A 17,327-nucleotide genomic window follows, 5' to 3' on the forward strand; every position below is an offset into this window, starting at 1 on the left:
TCGGCATTTATTGATGTGTGCGGCGGACATGATTCGCTATAGTGGATCATGTCTGTCCGCACCATGATAAATTTACCCCATAGAGTGTAATTTAAGGTTTTTAAATACAGCTTTTTCTAGTCTTGCTTCTTATCCAATCAAGGTATAGATATATTAATATTCATATTAGAAAACGTAAGTTCCTAAAAGTGTAATGAAATATATCACACATATATTATGGATGCACGCACAAAAAAGAGAGAAGCGCTCAACCAGGGAGCGAACACTAGCGTAATAGCTTGTTCTATGGCTAGTTACCACCCCAGAAGCAGCCTATTTTTGACTAGCATTTGCCTTTTACAGAGAGAAACTTTCCTGTTGTCTGTGGTATATTAGGATGCATTTTACTATATTCATGTTAAAAATAATTAACTACATCTGAGTGGAGGTAAAAAATATACATGCCATTTCTTTACACATGGTTTGCAGTTTTATTATGGTAAACATATGTATTTATTTCATCAACGTTTGCACTTAATACTATAGACTTTTACCATTATAAACATATGCTAATGGATTAATGTACAGGATCTACCTGTCTAGTATAAAGATAAATAGAATACACTTTAACCCTTGAAGCACCTACCTAATGCAACAAGCAACAGTGTAACCTACTAATGGATCCCACCCACCACAGTAGCTTATCTGCCTACTGGCACCAACCTCATTTCGTATAGCAAACAACTAACCTAAATGAGCCACTTTCCTTATCACATAGAGTTATCTAACTTTTGAAGTATTTATCCTAATACACAACTGGATAGCCTATAGCTGAAGTTTTCAATGGGGCACTAAATTTAAAATTATACTTTTAATGATTCAGAGTGTGCATTTTAAAATCACTTTCAAATTTATCTCTATTATCTAACTTGCTTTGTTCTTCTGGAATACTTTGTTCAAAAGCATACCCAGGAGGGCTCGGAAGCAGTAGAGCACTACTGGAAGCTAGTTGCTGATTAGTTGCTGCACATATATTGTATCCCAGTAGTGCATTGTTGCTCCTTCAACAAAGGATACCAAGGGAAATATGCAAATTGTATAATAGAAGTAAATTAGAAAGTTGTTTAAAATTGTATGTTCTTGGTGATGTCATATTTTTCCACAGATATAGAAATATATGCTCCTTGTAATACGTTTACACTTTACGCTCTAATAGGATTAAAATGGGATTAAGGGACCTATTTATCAATGTGTAGGCGCCCCACATCGCTAAATGCCGACAGCATAAACTGTCGGCATTTAGCATTGCACAAGCATTTCTAGTGAAATGCTTGTGCAATGCCACCCCCTGCACATTTGGCACTAGCAAAGGGTGTCAATCATCCCTATCGTATTGGATCGGGTTGATTGCTGTTGGCCGCCTCAGAGGTGGCAGACGAGTTAAGGAGCAACGGTCTTATGACCGCTGCTTCTTAACTCCTGATTCTGCGAACCTGAAAGCTCGTGCGGTATAAGCAGCATTGACTGCTTGATAAACCGGCCCCATAATCTAAGATCTTGATAAAACCAATAGACATTTTTTTATTTCACACAAATAAAACATAGAATAATAGAAGGGTTAACATATAAATACATAACTTCACTCCAAGCCAGCTATTTTCAATTAAGGCACTTAACTCTATGTGTATTAAGTTCCTATATGTATTTTACAGAGATATATAGGCAATGTTAATTGGCCATATTAAATAATGTTGTTCATTTTACATTTTTTCATATCCATACAATATTTTTTTTTAAATGTACTTTATAACAATTATGTTAGCAAAGCACTACAGCTGATTCAATAAAGTGTTAACATTTTATTGTATGAGACACATTTTGTATTTATTCAGGAGGGCACAGCATTAAAAGGAGCTGAATTGTAGTTAATGCATATTTGTTATTCATCAAACATTTTTCTGTCAAACATGACTGAGAACCATAACACCATTTTAGTTGATCAGCAGGTATTGTTGCCGCATAGCCAATACCCTGAGGAAATTACAGTGTACTGTACCTGTATGCCATTTTGTATTAACATGAAAAATAACTCCAGCGTTTGAATAAGTGTAAAGCTTGCAATGCCTTATAATTTGGCTTTATCTTAAACCTACGTATGGTTTCCCTATAGAACAGTAAAGAAATTATAGAGTTCTTCAAAAACAAAATAATAGGAAGTTGCTGTATATGAATTAGAAACGCAAACAAACAAAAAAACACTGGTTCCTGCTATAATTTGAAATCTATTACTATAATTATAAACATAAACACATTTGTTACTGTTGTGTGTTTCTACTAAAATTACATTTAATTAATTTACTTATAAGACTAGTAGAAAATTTCACTTGCTTAAAAACATACAATGGTCTAGGGATGGACGAATGTTTCTAAAAATTAAAAATTTTGATACATTCGTTTGTTCGAATCGAATTTCGAATGTTTATATAACATTCTAACATTCTATTTTCGAATTTTCGTTTTTGAATTTTTCAATAAAATTTGAAAATATTCGTTCGAATAATAGAATGTTTAGCTATGTATTCATTCAATTTCGAAATGTAATATTCGAATTTGAATGTCACATTCGAATTCGAAATAGTATTTCTAGTCTAATACTGTGTTTTTTAAATGTAATATTCGAATTCGAATGTGACATTCAAATTCGAAATAGTATTTCTAGTTTACAACTGTGTTTAATAAATGTGATATTTGATTTGAATGTGATATTCGATTTGAATGTGATATTCGATTCAAATGTGACATTCGAATTTGAAATAGTATTTCTAGTCTAATACTGTGTTTTATAAATGTAATATTCGAATGTGATATTCGATTCGAAAACTGTAAATAACATTAGAAAATTGAATTTTTAAGAATAAATGTTCTTATCAACATTTTATTATGTAAATCAAACTTCTACAATAACATTTGTTCTAACATTCGAATTTGAATATAAACACATTCGCCCATCCCTACAATGGACATACAAGGAGATATTAATATGTGTGTGTGTATGCCTGCGCATGTGGGTGCATATATATATATATATATATATATATATATAGTCATGGCCAAAAATATTGGCATCCCTGCATTTCTTCCAGATAATTCACCGCTTCACCCCCAAAATTGTTGCAATTAAGAATGTTTAGGCATTCTCATGTTTGTTTCTTTTGTTTTTATTGGTGTGATACAAAAAAGTGGAGAAAAAAAGCCTATGGGATTGAGATCTGTACTCATTGCTGGCCAATTCAGTACTCTCCAGCGCTTTGTCTTTAACCATTTCTTTGTGCTTTTTGACATGTGCTTTAGGTCATTGTCCTGCTTTAAGACCCATGACCTCTTGCCGAGACCCAACTTTCTGACACTGGACCCTATATTTCACCACATAATTCTTTGGTAGACTTCAGATTTCATAATGCCATGCACACAGTCAAGACATCCAGTGCCTGAAGCAGCAAAGCAACCCCAAAACATCAGTAAACCTCCACCATGTTTAACTGTAGGTACTGTATTCTTTTCTTTAAAAGCCTCATTTCGTTTTCTGAAAACAGTAGAATAATGGGCTTTACCAAAAGCTGTAATTTTGTTTCGTCTGTCCACAGCACATTCTCCCAAAAGGATTTTGGCTTTCTTAGGTGAGTTTTGGCAAACTCCAATCTGGCTTTTGTATGTTTCTGTGTCAGCAGTGGGGTCCTCCCGGGTTTCCTACCATAGTGTCCCTTTTCATTCAGATGGCAACTTATAGTGCGAGCTGATACATTTGTACCCTGTGCCTGAAGGTCAGCTTGAATTTGTCTGGAAGTTGATTGAGGTTCTTTATCCACCATTCAAACAATCTTTTGTTGCAATCTTTGATCATTTTTTCTCTTTTGTCCATGTCTAGGGAGATAAGCTACAGTGCCATGGGGTGTAAACTTCTTGTGCACAGTGGACACAGGAACATTAAGATCTCTGGAGATGGGCTTGTAACCTTGAGATTCTCCATGCTTTTCCACAATTTTTGTTCTCAAATCCTCAGACAATTCATTGCTGCTCTTTCTCTTCTCCATGCTCAGTGTGGCACACAGAGACACACAACATTATCTGGAAAAAATGCAGGGGTGCCAATATTTTTGGCCATGGCTGTATATATATATATATATATATATATATATATATATATCTATATATGTTGTGGGTAAAGTCAGATCTTGGGTAATCCTAGCATTACCCGGGTAAAACGGACATTACCCAAGTGGCTGTGGGTAAAGTCCAATGTAACATGATAAATCTCCTCAAAGTGCATTGAGTCACCGCATCAAACATATATATATATATATATATATATATATATATATATATATATATATATATATATATATATATATATACAATGCACTGTAATTCCCCCATCTTCACTATCTTTTTTGTCTCCACCTGGGGGGTTCAAGGTTTACTTGGGGTGGATGCTAGAGGATCGGTGGGGCACCTTCCTTAAACCCCTCAGGCGGAGGCAAAAGAAATAGTGTAGATGGGGGAATTACAGTACATCGGTCTTTACTCACAGCCGCTTGGGTAATGTCTGTTCACTTGAGTGCTAAAAAAATACTTTCAACATTTAAAGTAAGTGCAACAATTAAACCCCCTTTTAATCTGAGCTATATTAGCTCAAATTAAAAATATTCAGCCATGTTTTTGTTGTTCCTATTAAAACCACTTTGACCTCTTGAAAACCTAGTTTGACCTCTCTTGAATGAGATATTGAGACTCTTCTTACAGATTTCCCCCTAAAGTAACTTAAATCAAACTTTAAATTATGAATCTTGTACCCTTCTTAACGGGACAGTTTACACAAGAATGTTTATTTTTTTAAAAGATAGATAATCCCTTTATTACCATAACCAACACAATTATATTAATACACTTTTTACCTCTATGATTACCTTGTATCTAAGCATCTGCAGACTGCCCCCTTATTTCAGTTCTTTTGACAGACTTGCATTTAAGCCAATCAGTTCGAAATCCTAGTTAACTCCACGGGAGTGAGCACAATGTTCTATACAATCTATATGGCACACATGAACTAGCGTTGTCTAGCTGTTAAAAACTGTCAAAATGCACTGAGATATGAGGTGGCCTTCAAGGGCTTAGAAATTAGCATATGAGCCTACCTAGGTTTAGCTTCCAACAAAGAATACAAAGAGAATAAGCAAATTTGATACCTGCCTAGTCTGTAAACATATTTCTAGGTAAGCAATAGTGCAATGATAAAATGTTCAAACGTATTAAAACATTTTCCTTTTGCATTTTTATGTCCCATTAATTAATGCAAAACCACTTGAAAACCATGAGAAAATCTGGTTTACTAATGGATTTTTGAATAGAGAATTAGGCTGAAATGTGAAATATTAGTGAATCCTATAGTTATTTACTTATTTTGATATCCTTCTGAAATGTTGCTGTTAAAACTGTGGCAATATTAGTTATATATAGGACTAGAGTTACGTTAAAATGAGGATTAAGGGTTAAACCCTCCAAATTCACTCCAGTGTTGGTGCACATTTTTATTGTAGTCCACCAACATCCAAGAGGTTAAAACTATATGTGATGCACCTTATTTTTGGTTTATATTGTAGATTATATTTTTCGGAAAATCTTTTTAGGGAAAAAACAAACAAAAAAAAAGATCAAAAGTTTTCCTTAAAAAGTATTAAATCAGAGATGAGTAAGGAACAGTAAGTTACCCAATAAGTCATTAACAAACAGGATCTATAGGAAAAGTAATTCTAGAATGAAGTCCATAAAAAGAAACCAGGTGTTGAAAAGACCGGATGTCTGTGACAGAGTGACTCAGAAGTAGCTGTTATTATGTGTTTAGTAGTAACTATGAAGAGATGTTTTATACATTATGGGCCCCATTGAACATGTATAAAGAAGCCACACCCCTTGATCTTGAGCAACCATTCGTGTAAGAGTAGGGCTTGTAAATCATCACAATTTAATCTGATTAAGATGATTTAACACTAGCAGCTATTACACTAGCGTTTCATGCTTGTGAGTCTGCAACATAATAAATGGAGCCCTTTCTATTTTTATGTATTCTTATGCATAATGCACACAGTCTCATTAAAATATAATAGATATTTAACATTTTTTAAAAACTCATATATTTTAAACCGTTAACATTCCTCCCCCATGTGATTAAGACACTTTTAGATGTTTTTTTTAGCTTTTTCTATTTAAACATTTATTTTAATTGCCTTTTCTGAAAGAAAACTCACATAATGTCACAGGATTTTAAGATGTTTTCTAATACTTAATGCTTTTAATTTGTAGAAATCAACAAGCTTACAAAATTTACACAGTAAGCATCAGCATGTGAGTCATTTTTCCTAAACTTCCCAGCATCCTTGCACATTAAGCATTATTTCACTTTACCATAACAATGGCAGTAGTATAGTTTTGCTAACAAATAATAATCACTGAGACACACACATATACTGTATATATATATATATATATATATATATATATATATATATATATATATATATATATACAGGTGTATGTATGTGTCTCTATGTGAAAGCCCTTTGCATGCCTTTTTTTCCGCAACACCTATGACTTCGTATCTTTAAGCCCTTATAACGTGTATAGCCCTTATAACATTGTAATCTTTTTAAATAATTTTATTAGATTTTATTAGTGTTATTATGAGTGTAAATGTACTTTTAAATGTATTTATGATGTGTTTTGTACAACTTTTTTGTCTCGCGTAACAGTTAACCAGAGCTCTAAAGTTGCACTATCCTGACGCTCGTTAAATTCAATTGCGTTTAAAAGATTGAGTTTACTTTCAACCTGTAATACGACCACTACTTCCGCGATAAACCCCTTTTCGCTTGCATGCAACAGTTAGTGCATCTAGCCCTAAGTATTGCGAGTGCAGAGAAGATAAAGAATAAGAAGTATATGAAGTGACCCCTTAAAGTGTAAGGAGTAGTAAGGGGGTGTTGTTACTTTTGGGTTTTTAACCATTACATAAAGTGCCAGTGCCTCTTGCGGCATGTGATTACAATATACCCTCCACATTCTCTACAGGGGTTAACTTTTGGCACAAATATGGGTCACATATTCTCGACCAGGGGTTTTAGCCTACACAAGAGTATGTAGTAGATCATAGCTAATGGTGTAATAAAGAACAGCAAATAAAGACCTGCACACCACTTTATCATTATTGTAATGCCTGAGTCTTCCCTGAAGTAAAGACTTAATGCAAAGAAAGTTGCAATCCAGAATATTGAAAAGTGAAGACACTGAGCTAAATACAGTCTTTACTTTTTTATATATTCTGCAGTGTTTTTTGCCGTTATTTGCATATAATGGTGTCATATAGATTATACTTCAATGATAAGTGAGCCGTAGAAAATGTAGATAATGGAGACATAATTAATACCCATATATCATTCTATATCATATCTTTGCTTGTTGTGATCTTGCTATATATGTCGCACACTAAATCTGACTTAATTGATGGTATTGTTTAGGTGTCATGGTCATTTAGAAAAGGAAATATTAGTGTTGCATAAAATTCCCAAAGAAACAAATGGTGTTAAAAAAACAAAAGTCAGAGAATAATGCCTTAGGATAATGATTATTCAGTAGGCTGTGTGCTGTAAACGTTCAAGGGGATTTCATGTTTTTTCCTGTCTCTTTACTTGGAGATGTGCTACCACTGCTTACTCGTCACTCTATAAACTTCTGTGGTGACATTAGTCATCAAACCCACAGCAACCACTTACTCCCTTGCTGACAACAAACTTTTAGAGTACAGCAATGAGTCTATAAAAAGCAATTACCTAGAGTCACTGGCATTAGAAGATGGAATCCAGATTCAGAATAAAAAATATTACTAAACTGCATTTAAGGGCAAGACAATTTTGTCCTCTACATTTTGTAAATAATACACAAATAACATTTTAGTTCAGTGGTTCAGTATATATCCATATTATAGTATATTCCTTGTTTGCTAATGTATAAGTTATATGTGCCTCCCAGGTATGGATTTTGGCCTAATCCAACTAGGCCTGTGCTAAGTACAGTGGTATTTAAGGGCATTTTTTAGGGTAGTCCTGTGTCATTATGCATCCCCCTCTTATTCTTTCCTATTGTTTTATTTATTAATTTTATCGCTAATTATTTATCCGTGGTTGTCTAGTCAAGTTCGCGTTCCCTTAATGCATCCCTGGCCTCTGATTGTAAGAATTGTGAGGTGAATATGTGCTTGAATGGTTGTTTTGCGGTCAGGACAACATATTTCCCATTGCCTTGGGCCGCAGAACAATGAAATACACCACACATGCCTCTTATTACAGTATACTATATTCAATAAGGAAATAATGATTTGTATTAAGTACATAGATAAAGCCTTAAATATCATAAGGTATCAGTAGTTGCGTTTGTGTGTCTGCAAAATCGCCAAAAAATTATGAACCAAACTGTTTTTATTTTTTTATATACACTGTGTATATATATATATATATGTAAATTTTTATGAATTCGTGCTGGGTTTCTAAAAATAATATTAAAAACAGGGACACTTTCATTCATTAAAATTTACATTGAACCTTTTTTTTTTTAAAATACCTTTTTCTTTAGAAAACCAAGACCAGCGATCCTCCGCTTGCTTCTCATGCTGTACTTAGCATATTGAGGACGAATCCGGCTTCCTCCAATCGTTGCGTGGCCTCACCAGCTGGACTACATGGGGTGCTCCCAATGATTGAAGGAAGCCGGTTTCCTCAATGCTGTGCTAAGTATTTTTTTAAGTATTTTTAAAAACAGGGCACTTATTCTTTAAAATTTACATTCACTTTAATATGTAAGTAATAAAGGTATCTAGATGCTGTATGTAGGATGTTAAAAAAAAATACATTGTTCAAAAAACTAAATGCATTGATTGCATGCCAAAGGGGAACAATGTGGTTTTGAAGTAACAAAGCAGCAAGCTTTTGAACAAATATATAAGCGCTCAACACAGCACAGCAACAAAGCTAAATTATAGGGGTAGATTTATCATAGTGCGAGCGGACGTGATACAATGTAGCGTATTATGTCCGCTGCACATCGATAAATGCCAACAGCATACGCTGTCGGCATTTATCATTGCACCAGCAAATCTTGTGACCTGCTGGTGCAATACCACCCCCTGCAAATTCACGGCCAATTAGCCGCTAGCAGGCGGTGTCACTGAACCTGATCGTATTCCATCGGGTTGATTTCTGCCTATGGAGCAGCGGTCTGAAGGGTCATGGGGAAACAGGGGCATCAAGCTCCATATTTCATATTCCATAGAAAGCATTTTTACTATTACCATCTGAAATAATATCTCTGGCTTGCTAAGTGGTATGCCCTCTTTGTATTAAGATGATGTATTAAAATGAATAAATGCAGATTGGTGTATTCATCAGACATCACCTGTTAGTTGCTATATCAGTGGCTGCTCTAAAAAATGCAATGTATAATATGTAGTAAATTGTGTTTTTACTACATACAGTATATCCATTTGAATCATTTGAAATTATAAACCAAGTACTTAATTATTGTATCTATAGTTAGAAAGCAATTACTGGCTTGATTCTAACAATGTAATAGAAATATTAATAGGTAAAAAGTATTGCAATTCAATAATATTTAACAGAAAATGTAATATTCTGATTAGACTCACACTGGCAGAAAATTAATTATGAATTCTAAATACATATTTTAATTTGTTTTAGGAGATCATTATATAACAACATTCCTTTAAAACTGTGGTAATATTTGTAGTTTCCATTCACAGTTTGTACAATTTAGGGTGATTTTTAAAGCTGAATATTAAAAATAAACATTCCATGGTAGCATATGCTATCTTATGTTTAGAATACTGCTTGTTATATTATAGTATTTATAATTACACCTGTGAAATTTAGTAGTGAATTGAAAAAAATTAAGCAGCCATCTTAGACTTCATCCTTGCTGGTTGGAACGTTAAATAAAGGAATGGCCCGATCAGTCCAGTGAGATTGTGCAGATACCCTTTTATTCCTGAGTAGTGGTGAATCGGATCTAACACACTTTTCCACCTCACTTTACCTTCTGTTAATATGAAGAGCCATGGAATTGGGGGTAGGAAAACCTAAGTGTGGCACTGTCCACCTCAAACTAAGGGAGCAAGCTAGCCCATACCCTTCAGTCACCCACTGTTTCTGGTGTGCTTGAGGGGCAAGCAGACATGTCAATCATTTATGGCCTACATACGTTTGTGTAAATATATTTTATACCTTACATTTATACAAAGACTTGGGTGGATGCACAGTATTCTGCTGCCAGAAATGTAAAGGTCAGAACATTCCACTGTGTGGGCACTGTTAAAACCTTGGCATGCAGTAAGCAGACAATTCAGCTTGCAATTTATAACATAAGTGAACTTTAGTTTGCTCTTAGTAAATCCAGTATCAGGTTTATTTATATTAAAAAATGCAAAGTAATAAACTGTATCATTTTGACAAGTTATATTTTTTCAGACATAATACAGTACATTTCAATTATAAATCACATCAACATTTGACTTGGTAAACATAAGTTTAAAGGAACACTAAACACTGAATACTTTTCAGACATGGGTGTTGCCATTATGGAACTTAGATTACACTGCAGGTATCTGAGGGATAGTTACTGCACATGTGCAAACAGATCAGCACTAAAATATTGTGAAATCTAGATTTCAACATGGCCGCACCTATGACTAGAGGTAGACGGGGAATAACCTCAATACTATGCTTATAAAATGTATTTGGTGTTTAATATCCCTTTAAAGAAATTGTAAGCAAGATGTTTTTTTTAGTGAATACAAAGTGAAGGCTTTTACTTAGAACTTGCAAAGTCCTTTACCTTGCCCTTCTGCTGTTTATTCAGTTTAGGTCAGATGGAAATATTCACTAACCCTTGTTGAGACTGGAGTTGTGTGAGTTTAAAGGGACAGTAGACACCAATTTTCATTTAACTGCATGTAATAAACACTACTATAAAGAATTATATGCACAGATTCTGATATAAAAATCCAGTATAAAACCTTTTAAAAACTTACTTAGAAGCTCCCAATTTAGCACTGTTGACGAGATTAGCCTTGGACACCCACTAAAAGGGTCTGGAAGCAGAACCTTCCCTCCCCTCCCCTGGATATGAAAAGACCCATTATACAAACAGAAGCAGTCTGAAGTCTGTATACATCAGTATACATCTACAACTTTGGGGCTTGGTTAGGAGTCTGAAAATCAGCACAATGTTATTTAAAAATAAGCAAAACTATAGATTTTTACAAAAACCCACTCAGATGGTCTATAACCTCTTAACTTTTGTTTCCGGCGAGCCTGAAGGCTCACGTGGAAACGGCTGCATTTGCAGCTTAATAATTCGGCCCCTATGTCTCAAACATGTCTAAAGCAAACTTAATTCTAATGTTTATAAAGTTAAAACTACAACATGTGATTAACATGTTAGTGAAAAAAAGGGAAGTAAGTCCTTTGTAATATCTGTGCTTTGAAATTCAGGATCAAGGTTTTGTTCTTACATACAAATTTATACTTATACAGTTTCATCTGGGTGTAGCTCAGGGGTGCTCGACTTTTTGACATTATAAGCCACATTAGATTACTAAACATTAAAGAAATGTTAAATAATAAATGCTTAGCTAAACAACTGGCATTATTTTAGATTTCACAAGTGCCAATATCTGCCTGCTAATGAGTTGCTATGATGTTTTTATGTTATAGTACAATCCAAGAGAAACAAATTTAGGGGCTCAACGGAAACAGGTTATGAAGCAGCGGTCTAAAGACCACTGCTCCATAACTTGTCCGCCTGCTCTGAGGCGGCGGACAGCAATCAGCCCGATCAAATACGATCGGGTTGATTGACGCCCTCTGCTAGCGGCTGATTGGCCGCGAATCTGCAGGGGGCGGTATTGCACAAGCAGTTCTGGTGAACTGCTTGTGCAAGGATAAATGCCAACAGCGTATGCTGTCAGCATTTATCAATGCAAGAACAAAGTATATTCCAGCCACCAAATTTCTTTAAAAGAACCCTTATTTCCACATAGGGTCCTCAGTCAGCAACAAACATACAATGCTGAGGACCCTATGTGGAAATAAAGGTTCTTTTAAAGAAATTTGGTGGCTGGAATATACTTTGTTCTTGGATTATTTGGGACCTGGCAAGTCCTTTATTCCGTGCCCCATTGAAGAAGGAAAAGAAAAACAAAGGTGTGCTGTTTTCCCAACTCCCTGGTAAATATACAGCATTTATTAATGTGCAGCGGATATGATACGCTACATTGTATCATGTCCGCTTGCACTTTGATAAATATGCCCCATAGTATGTTCTGTAAATGTGTGCTTCCTATATTTCCATAAGTACAAATTTGCTGCTTTAATAATTGCTATTAGAATTTAAACTTTCCCCTCTTTTTTGATAAATATATTTTATTTTCAATACAAGTTTTTGGAGGTTTATAATGATTATAAAAAAATGGGATTCACCTGAAACCATTATCATCATCATTATTAGTATTTGTCAAAGAGTTGTGCCAGAATTATATCTCAAAGCTGTTTTCAACACAGTAATCTGCTAATGACACTGTCAATCATTATCTTATTTTTGTCTTGCACACTCTAGTATGATTTAGTATGGTCAGACAACTTGAGGACTAGATTACAAGTGGAGCACTCATTTATTGTGCGTCCCCCGTAAATGGGCAACTAAGCCCGTTTATGAGCGTGCGATAAATAACCAGCCATTAGCGCTCAGAAAATTAACCAGACATCAGATCTCTGGCTAATTTTCTAAAAGTGCCCCAAATGCCCCAAAACAAAGGGTCTTTTGTTTTTTTTATGAAAACAAAAAAAATGTAGCTTTTTATTTCCATGAAAAACTACTGCACTAGGCTTTAGGGGTTAAAAGTTGGCAGATGTGTATCAGTTGATAGAGAAAAAAATGTCACGGAAAAGTGCCTTTACATTGCAGTCTATGGGAACTGTGTGTTCCCAGTAAATATATATGTATATGCTTTTATACATATATATTTATGTGTTAATATTTGTATATACACATATAAAAACATAAATATATATGTATATATACATATATATTAAAAATTGCTGGACGACTTTCCCCCTTTGCTGCGTGAGTTCTCATGCTGTGTCTGGCGGCATGAGAACGAGGCTCCCATTGGAGACTATGGAAGTGCGTTCTTGTGAGTACAATGCTGCCATGCAATGCGAACGCGAGGTTTATCTATGTCTTTAGCTCTTTTTTAGGGGCTAAGGGGCATATTTATCAATTTCGAATATGATCGAGTTGATTGACACCCCCAGCGCCGTGAATCTGCAGGGGGCGGCATTGCACCAGCAGTTTACAAGGACTGCTGGTGCAATGATAAATCCCGACAGCGTATGCTGTCGGCATTTATCGATGTGCGGCAGACATGATACGCTACTTTGTATCATGTCCGCTCGCACATTGATAAATAGGCCCCTAAGTATATAATTCTATGAAAGCCATAGTGTAATATAAGAATATATTAAAATGTATTTCTGACCCAAAAGTCCCTTTAATATACTTTGAATTTATAGGCTACTTTGGTAAGCTTTCTTTATGTGGGGGAAAAGGAACTCGTTGACTATTCAAATCCTGGCAGATGATTTTCATTAAGATCTCTATAATACTAAAATACGTAAATTTGAAACATATGTAGTTTAGTACATTCCCATTAACTTTAGTTTCTCTAAATTTAACTCTGTAATTTCTGCAAATGAAAACAAGTTGCCTAATCTCAAGGGCTCAGTTACACGGAAGAGGAAATAAAATGTACTTACCCCATGACCTTAGCATTAGTTTGCACAGTATATGGTCAACAATTTGTGTAATTTGATAGTCAGCAGAAATAGCTGCTATCAATGCTAAGAGCAACATTGTTCAGCTAACCTTGTGCATTCTTGTTATCTTATGTCTATAACTACATGACCACTTTATATTCATATATGTTATAGCTCCATGTGTGCACAATAAATAATGTTATAATATATATTTTTTATAAATAATTTGATATCAAGAACAATATTTAGGAGTGAGGAGGGCAATTTATTATTATTATTCTTTATTTATAAAGCGCCGACAGATTCCACATTCTGCCCATGGGTACAAGGATAACAGCACAGTGGAGAAACAATACGATAAGACACAAAAGATTACAGGCAAATACAGGGGGAATTGAGGGCCCTATTCCCGTGGGAACTTACAATCTAGATGGGTAGGAGGATTGGAAACAGGAGGTGGGGACTGCAGAGGTGAGAATGATATTAGTGAGGAGATAGATGAGGGCAACTGTTAGTTAAGTGAAGTTAATTTGTTAATAAGTCGGGTGATAAGCTTCCCTGAACAGAAAGGTCTTTAGGGAGCGTTTAAAGGAGGAGAAGTTAGGGGCAAGTCTGACAGCTTGAGGAAGTGCGTTCCAGAGGGTTGGTGGCGCACGAGAGAAGTCCTGTAGTCTAGAATGAGAGGAGGTGACGGTAGAGGATAAATGGGTGTCCATGAGGCAATTGTCCGCTCTTGCCCCATGGACACCCATTTATCTCTCATAATATATTAACTCACAATATATTTGACTGATTGTGCTTGTCTTGCATTGTAGAACCTCACAAACCCTATGCCAATCGTTCACAAAACAGTAACCTACTGTCCTTTTCTGCCACTTTTTACTACTTTTTTTTTGGGGGGGGTAGAGCTTTTAATTTTGTGTATGCTCAGTGTACATTTAAAAAACATACTAAGTTCTGGTTTTATATATACAACATACATACCAAGATACATTTTTAATCTATGAAACAAACTTACACATAAAATAACATAAATTATCAAATGATCATAATTTCAGTTAGGTCTTTGGACAATTAGGAAATTGGTTTTAATCTTTATCACAAATATGAATATGAAATGGATTTATTGTAAACATTGGGGGACTATAAAAACAACAAGCAAAGACACTAGGGTGGCCCATTTATCAAGCTCCGTATGGAGCTTGAAGGGCCGTGTTTCTGGCGAGTCTTCAGACCCGCCAGAAACACCAGTTATGAAGCAGCGGTCTAAAGACCGCTGCTCCATAACCTGTCCGTCTGCTCTTAGGCCACGGACAGAGATCACGTGAAATCAACCCGATCCAATACGATCGGGTTGATTCACAACCCCTGCAATCTGTAGGGGGCGGCGTTGCACCAGCAGTTCACAAGAGCTGCTGGTGCAATGCTGAATGCGGAGAGCGTATTGCTCTCTGCATTCAGCGATGTCTGTCGGACATGATCCGCTGATCGGATCATCTCGGACAGACATTTGTTAAATAGGCCCTTACATATGAGCAAACTGAATGCTGCAATTGGTAGAGGTGAGAATGAGAAGAGTGAGCCAGATGGTGAGAAGGATCCAATTAGTACAACAACCACAACATAAAAATACAGCCATGTAATACAGTTTAGATAAACATGTTTTGTAGCTTACATATAGAATACATGCATGACTTATGTTTATGTTGGTTAACATATCTTATCTGGTTCATGGAAATGCAAAAGAACATTAAGGGATAGTTTACAAGTGGAGCGCTTTTTTAACATGTTCCCATGTTAAAGCTTGCGGGAGCACTTTGTGCTAGGCGCAATTAACAGACAGTTCCTTTTAATAAAAAAAATAAAAGCATTTTAATTTTTTTATTAAAAAACTGCACAAAGAAGTTATGAGGGGTTAAAGCAAGGGGATGTGGGATGTTAGGAAAAAAAACGTCACTGAAAAGTACCTTTACATAGAGATGAATAGGGACTTTGATTGTTCTATATATATATATATATATATATATATATATGTATATGCTTATATACATATATATTTATGTTTTAGTATGTGTATATACACATATAAACACAAAAATATATATGTATATATTCATATGCATATATATATTTAATTTTCTGCCCAACGAAGCATGAATTAACCCCTGCGCTAGGTGGTTTGCCGTGTCTCACGGCATGAGAACGAGACCCCCATGGAAGCATGCTCTTGTGAGCGCAAAGGCTTCCAGGCAATTGTGCCTAACTTGTAATACCAGTGCACATTTAGGTGCACTGGTATTACTGAGAGTAGCACAAATATCGCGCTCACGAAAGCACAATTTTGCTCTCCACTTGTAAACATTAAGAAATCTATTTAACATGAAATGAATACTGTTATATTTTATAATGATCACTAATATAGTTTTTCTAGACAGTACTGTGAATCTATCGTTAGGCTTTTTGACGAGTATGTTAACTCAGACTCGCCAGAAACAGCAGTTATGAAGCAGCGGTCTAAAGACCGCTGCTCCATAACCTTTCCGCCTGCTCTTAGGCCGCGGACAGAGATTGCGTGAAATCAACCCGATCGAATACGATCGTATTGATTGACACCCCCTGCTAGAGGATCTGCAGGGGGCAGCGTGGCACCAGCAGTTCACAAGAGCTGCTGGTGCAATGCTGAATGCGGAGAGCGTATTGCTCTCCGCATTCAGCAATGTCTGTCGGACATGATGCGCTGATCGGATCATGTCGGACATTTGTTAAATAGGCCCCTATGTGGGATCTACCGATGTTTTATATATATATATATATATATATATATATATATATATATATATATATATATATATGTGTGTGTGTGTAAACATGCATTTATATGTATATGTACTGTAGGTTTAGGATATACTAATTCTTAAAAGGATAATGTACTGAAGCATGTTATATCTTCTATATGAAATAGCACCATGTAAATATGTTGAAGACTATTTTTTTGAAAATGTGAAATGAAAGCAGAAGGGTTTGTTGGGGGCACACATGTTGTCTGAGGGCAAAGGTTTGTGCATATTACTGGCCTAAATTGTTTTCTTGGGACATACATCTGGCCTGATAGCTAAAGCTTGGTTAAACAGCAAACAGAGATTTATGAGAGCGTGCAGCACCTGGTCTGAGGGTGGCTGTTTGGGCACACAGCTCGCATAGAGAGATTAGTAGGGATTTGCATTTAGATTGAGGCCTAATAATTGGTCCTTCTTCTAGCATATCAGAGGTTGCTGAGACATGTACCTGGTCTCAGGCTGATGTTTGGGCATACAGCTGGCACTTGGTATGACAGCTTATGTTTTATTTCCATATAATTTTATTGAGCCATAAGAGAGAAAAAAAAGTACACAATTATCAGTACAGTATAACACA

General features: G+C 35.5%; 1 protein-coding gene and 1 long non-coding RNA gene across 2 annotated transcripts in view; one reads left to right on the plus strand and one right to left on the minus strand.

The window, feature by feature from the left end:
- LAMA4 (laminin subunit alpha 4) overlaps positions 1-17,327 on the minus strand; it is a 247,604-nt gene that overhangs the window by 213,408 nt on the left and 16,869 nt on the right. The gene's annotated exons all lie outside the window — the stretch shown is intronic.
- The window catches only part of LOC128656742 (uncharacterized), a 179,629-nt gene that overhangs the window by 732 nt on the left and 161,570 nt on the right, over positions 1-17,327 (plus strand). The window lies entirely within an intron of this gene.

This window comes from Bombina bombina, chromosome 4, assembly GCF_027579735.1.
Source record: "Bombina bombina isolate aBomBom1 chromosome 4, aBomBom1.pri, whole genome shotgun sequence".
NCBI classification, from domain to species: Eukaryota; Metazoa; Chordata; class Amphibia; order Anura; family Bombinatoridae; genus Bombina; species Bombina bombina.